This window comes from Lactuca sativa, chromosome 2 (assembly GCF_002870075.4).
Source record: "Lactuca sativa cultivar Salinas chromosome 2, Lsat_Salinas_v11, whole genome shotgun sequence".
NCBI classification, from domain to species: Eukaryota; Viridiplantae; Streptophyta; class Magnoliopsida; order Asterales; family Asteraceae; genus Lactuca; species Lactuca sativa.
In genome coordinates, this window is record NC_056624.2 from 139509507 (window position 1) to 139515822 (window position 6316).

The 6316-nt window shown below is 39.2% G+C and overlaps 1 non-coding gene across 1 annotated transcript; it reads right to left on the minus strand.

The window, feature by feature from the left end:
- Positions 1-3996: 3996 nt before the first annotated feature.
- On the minus strand, positions 3997-4103 carry LOC111917533 (small nucleolar RNA R71). Its single transcript, XR_002858927.2, has one exon. It is a non-coding gene; the product is annotated as a small nucleolar RNA R71 (small nucleolar RNA).
- Between the last annotated feature and the right edge of the window lie 2213 nt (positions 4104-6316).

Here is a 6316-nt window from a genome sequence, read left to right on the forward strand (position 1 = left end):
TATTTTTCAAAAATTCAATTTCTTTCACTTTTGAAAAGAATTATCATTTCTTCAGTTTGAGTTCTGACACACCTGAAAATATGGCTGAAACATTCAAACCAAGACTCTGATACCAACTTGTAACAGCCCAAAAACCATGATACAATTTTCCATTTTTAAATAAGAAATACAATCGTTATATTGTTCCAAAACCCATTACATAATAACAATGTCAAATCATCAGAGTAATAATATCAATAAGTACGGGAAATGGTGAGGGGAAAATGTTGTGCCATCACCCTAGGCCCTTTCCCTTAGTACCGGAAGTACCTGAAAACATAAATACAAACTGTAAGCAAAAGCTTAGTGAGTTTCCCCAAAGTACCACATACCAATCACAAATAAGATAGTGCTATGGGCCAAACCATAGTCTTACCAGCAATTTCCTGTCGAGGGCCAAATCTCGATCTTACAGGCAATTGACAGGGGCTAGATCCTAATATTTCATACAATTGCCAAGGGCCAGATCCTGGTCTTTCATATAGTTGCCAGGGGCCAAATCTTGGTCTTTTATTTAATTGCCAGGGGCCAAATCTTGGTCTTTTATTTAATTGTCAGGGGCTGGATCATGGTCTTTCATACACATATCTCAAATATAGCTAAAAACCTATATCACAAATAATGGGCCAACATTGGTGCCTTCGACCCATTGATACAGTGAGAAAACTCACCTCACAAGCAGACAGAAAGCTGAACTAACACACTGATCTGAAACTCACACTACCGATCACCTTTACAATTAAAAACCACCAAAACTCAGTCTACCATTCAAAATACCTAAAATGCTCCTAGGTCAAACCCTAGTCAAAACCAGGTAAAACTCAACCGATTCAATTGGGTTGACTTAGTCAATACGTGGGGCTTACTCCTTGTGTATGCGTGGCGTACCTCGCAGTTGACCAAAGGACAAGGCATTGACCTCGTACGCCATATGTATGAGGCTGCTTGTCAACTTCTTAACCAAGTGCTTAATCCCTTAAGCACTCACGTCCAAACTTCAGATCTAGGTCACATAATATATCCTAATCCATAAAGTTTCCAACTTTATGGTCTAAAATGGCTATTAATTCCTTAAAACCAAAAACCCTGGCCTCTTAATCCATTAAGCCCATCTAGCACTTGCATGGGGGAAAACTAGTGACTAAGAACCCAACTTTATGACTGAACACCCTAAAAAACTTCTGAATTGACAAATCAAATGCTTTGGAGTACCTCCTACTCATAAAGTCTAAGTTTGGGACCAAAAAGGAGAGAACTTGAACAAAACTAGATCCAAGAGATTTAAAGGTAGACAAGGGGGACTAAATCTTGGATCCAAAGCCTTAAGTGAAACACCACGACTTCAATGTTCTTCCTTTTACTCCAAAAGCTCCAAAAATGCACCATAATGGCCCTAAAAATCTTCAAAAGCACAAACACACTTAAGGTTTTCGAGATAAGGAGAGAGGCTGAAGGTAAAACGGTGCTTGAGGCCATAAGTTAGCTTAAATAGGGTCCAAACCCTAAAACTTAGGGTTTGCACTTTGACTATGTACGCCATGTGTACTTGCGTACGCTCAATGTTCTAAGGCGCTCTGGAGTACGCCTTGTGATATGTGCATAATTAGTTCATATTAAGTATACATTTTTATTCATTTATTAGCTTAATTATCGCATATTATGGACAAAAGGTACTTAAAAGTGTTAAATTATGTTTTTCAGTCCAAAGATGAAGCTCGGAAGCGAAAGGAAGCGGGAGAAACAGTTAGAAGATCGAGAATGGAATAAAGATGAAAAACACTAAAAATATCGTCTACTCGGTGAGTCATATCGTCTACTCGGCGAGTCCAATCGAAGGATCGAGAAGATAATGACTCGGGATCCCAGAGAGTTATCGCAATACGGGGAATGTGGGAGGGACTCGACGAGTCACCATTTGACTCGACGAGTCGATTCGTATATTTAAAGATAATTCCACAGATCGATTGAGGGGAGTTCTGGGACGATTCAGAAGTGCTTTGCTACGATTGAGAAGCCAGAAAAACCCTAGAAGACGACGAAGGAAGCTAGAATTCAATTCCGGAGAGTAATTAAGGCAAAATTTCATCATTCCACTTGTTCTTTTGTTTATTCATCATGATTAAGCAACTTGACTTTGTTTGTTTGCTGTTATTTACTTTAATTATGAGCTAAAACCTTTAGACTTCTGTTTGAGGATACAAAGTTGACAATATGGTTTGATTGATTGGTAGGATTAATTCCAAGTTGGTGAATCTTTGTTATTTTAGCTTGCTAAAGAACCTTGTGTGTGAATAATAATTAATTTTCTGTTAATAGGAAGATAATTGATTAGCATGAACATCTATTGATTATTGACCTCATATGCTATGTGATCACTATGTTATATGTCTAGGATTAATGAATATGAAACTAGAATTAATAAGAAAATTGAGTAAATTCATGTGCAAGCTTGTAAGATGACTATCAAACAAGAGGTTAATTAAAAAATAATAAATTAGTTAACTATTGCAAGTCTAACTTAACCCGAATAATTAATCTAGTGAATATAATTAAATTAGACAATTGGCCACTGTTTGAGTTAGTTTATTTGCTAAGGATTAGGGTAGTGCACACGAATCTAATCACTTGAATCGGTAACCAACGAAAGAATTAATCCATTGCACTATTACCTTGAAATCAACCATAGAGTTAACCAAGTTGAACTAAACAGAAGTTCCTTTCCAATTATTGAATCTAGTTAAATCGTTATTTTCTAGTCTTAAATTAGTAATAGTTACTAAGTTTCTAGTCTTGTAAAACTAGAGAAAAACCCCTACTTCTTAATTAACTTAGATTAAATTAGTTTTTAGTTTAATTTGCCGTTCCCTGTGTTCGATACCCTGCTTATTTAGCTATACCACAATTGATAGGTTCACTTCCTTTTGTGTGTTATTTGATAATTAAAAGTAGGTTTAAAACTAAGTGAGTTTGCACACATCAAGTTTTTGGCGCCGTTGCCGGGGAACGGTTCTAAAATTAATATTAAACTCTAGTTTAATCGATCCTTTGTGTGAGATTTATCTTACATGAAGTTATTTACAAAGCAATTTAGTAAGTAGATTTAGTTTGAATAAAATTCTGTTTTTAGGATAACTAGAAAATTTTTTCAACTTTCGCCTTGAACTCGCCGAGTGCACTCGTGCCGACTCGGCGAGTACATCGCTGTTTCAGTCTTTATTTTTTATTTCGTTTTTGTTCTTTTTACGCGTTCTGTTTCTTTTTTTTTTGTTTGTTTACAGTTGTTTCATGACCCGAGGATCTGATACACCTCTGGTCCCTCATTTGGAAGACCCGGAATCCGCACTAAGAAGGAGCAAAGGAAAAGCCGTTGGAGAAACCGCAACTTCAAAGAACTCACCACTCAAGAATTTAAAGTCCGTTTTCAGCAAGAAAAGGAGCAGCAAATCAGGAGCATCCAGTGCCTTGTTAACAATTGAAGAACCAATTCAAGAAGATATCAAGTACAAGACCGAGGAAGAAGAAGAGCATACTTACGAGCACGAAACCGATTCCGAAGAAGAGTTAGCTATCACGATGGCTAACATTGATGAAATCCCCATGGGGGAGTGGAAGAAAAGGATGCATGATGACACCGAATCGAGACTTGTGCAACCCGCAATTCCCGCAACCGCTACTTTCGAACTAAAAGGCCATATTCTCGCCCAACTCAAGGAGATTCCTTTCTACGGGAAGGATCATGAAGACGCTTACAAGCACTTGGATGAAGTGAAAGATGTGGCCGACTACTTCAACGTGCCTAATGTTCCACGCGAGACCCAACTTCTTCGCATGCTTCCTGTCACATTTAAGGGGGCTGCAAAAGATTGGTTAAAGTCACTTCCTCCCGGATCGGTCACCACATGGGCCAAGATGAAAAAAGAATTCATAGACCATTTCTGCCCGCCCTCCAAGATAGCCAAGCTAAAGAAAGCCATTGCCAACTTTGGGCAACAACCCGGAGAATCTCTTTATGAAGCTTGGGAAAGATACAAGAGCCTACTTAGAAATTGCCCACACCATGACCTTAATAGCCAACAAGAGGTCTCCATTTTCTATGATGGAGTCAATGTCACCACAAGGCAATTACTTGATTCTCAAGGCCCGCTTACAAAGAAGGCACCCCTGGTAATTAAAGAATTAATTGAAGAATTCTCTAAGCACTCTAGAGAATACCACAATCCGAGAAACGAAGTAAGTCGAGGCGTAGTAAACGCGACAAGTGATAGCATGGCGGCGGTGATAGCAAAGCTTGATAGTCTAGATCGAAGAATGACAAAAATGGATCAAGCAATCCATGCTATTAGAGTAGGATGCGAAAATTGTAGAGGGCCCCATCTCACAAAAGATTGTGATTTGGATGAGAATGGAAATAAGAAAGCTCAAGTTTTCTATTCGAGTGGTGATCGATATGATGAAAATTGGCGGAAACCTAAGAAGGATTGGCTACCATATGAGGAGTATAAGAAGGCAAAGGAGGAGAAATACAAGCAGAAGGAGAGGGGACTATACCAAAAGGAAGAACTGGTAGAAAAGAAAGCCGATTTAGAAGAGTTATTCACTAGATTCATAGCCGCATCCGAAAAAAGACACAATGATCACGATGCTGCCATACACGAGACCAGAAACATGCTTAGGAATCAGCAAGCATCAATTCTCAACATTGAGAAACAGCTGGGGCAGCTTGCACATCAAGTGAATGATAGAAGACCGGGATAACTTCCGAGTAACACTGAACCCAATCCAAGAATGGAGAATGTAAGTGTAATAGCCTCCAGCAGTGAAGAAAAAGTTACAGAAGCACTGAGAATCTCCAAGAAGAAGGAAGAAAAGGTAGAAGAATCGGACCCAGCAAAACCCGATCCGACTCGCCGAGTCACTCTCATGGACTCGACGAGTCCATGCGGGAATGATAAAACTGCCAGTACTTTGAAGCCTTATAATCCTCCTCTGCCATACCCAATCAAAGCCATGCCTGCAGAAAAAGTAGAAGCATACAGAACCTTCATGGAGCATGTTAAAGCTTTACAAGTCAATATGCCATTTGTGGAAACAATGCTCCAAACACCTAAATACTTCAACTTGCTTAAAAGCCTTTTTGCTGCTAGGAAGGATTTGGCTAAAGTCGCGGAAATATTGATGAATGAGCTGCCTGAAAAGAAGAGTGATCCGGGAAATATGGTGATTCCGTGCCAATTTGGTAATGAAGTTTTTACCCGAGCATTAGCTGATTCAGGTGCAAGCATTAATTTGATGCCCTATTCATTCTTTAAGCAGCTGAATTTACCAGCACCAAGGCCAGTAAATATGAGGATCCATTTGGCGGACAAAACGATAATTCATCCACAAGGCGTTTGTGAGGATCTCCTTATCAAAGTGGACAAGTTTATTTTTCCAGTAGACTTTGTGGTGGTGGATATGGAAGAAGACCCCGAATTACGAATTATTTTGGGAAGATCATTCTTAAACACCGCGTGTGCTCTAATTGATATAAGTGAGTCTACATTGACATTGAGAGTGGGTGATGAGTCGGTGATGTTTAAAGCTATTCCAGAAGCCAAGCAAGAAGAAGAAAAGAGAGAAGAAATCTCATTTATCCAATTCGATGATGAGATATTACAAAAAGAGCTTGAAATTTTGCCAAAAGAAGATCCAAGCAAGCTTTTGCTACACTCTGAAGAAGATGGAGATGCTAGCAAAGACGTGGAGGAGTTAGAAAAGCTACTGGAAGGAGCCAACTCAGAAAACACTCCAGAATTGATGGAACCCGATCAGACTCGCCGAGTCACCTTGATGGACTCGACGAGTCCAGTCGAATTTGATAAAAACTTGGCCAATGTTGATCTGTTTGTTGATAGTTCTTCACATACCCTGGATTTGGTTACTATTTATGATTCTTTGGAAGAACAAACAACAGAAGAAGGAAAAGGAATGGAAGTCCAAGACGCCGAGGTGGCATGGCTTGATACAATTCCATTTGGAGAAGGGTTGAACACAGAAAAGGATGAAGACATACAGGGAAGAAGGGTGGAAGCTGATCGACCATTCACTACTAAACCTAAAGCACGAACCATTACAAAATATGAAGTGATTAAATTTAAAGAGAAGGAGGTACAAGAGAAGGTAAAGAAGAATGGGTTAAAAAAGAAAAAGTGGAAAAGAGAAGCCCAAGCAGCTGAGGAGGATGCTGTGACAAAGAAAAGAGATGAATTGAAAAGGGCTTACAAGAAAAAGATTCACG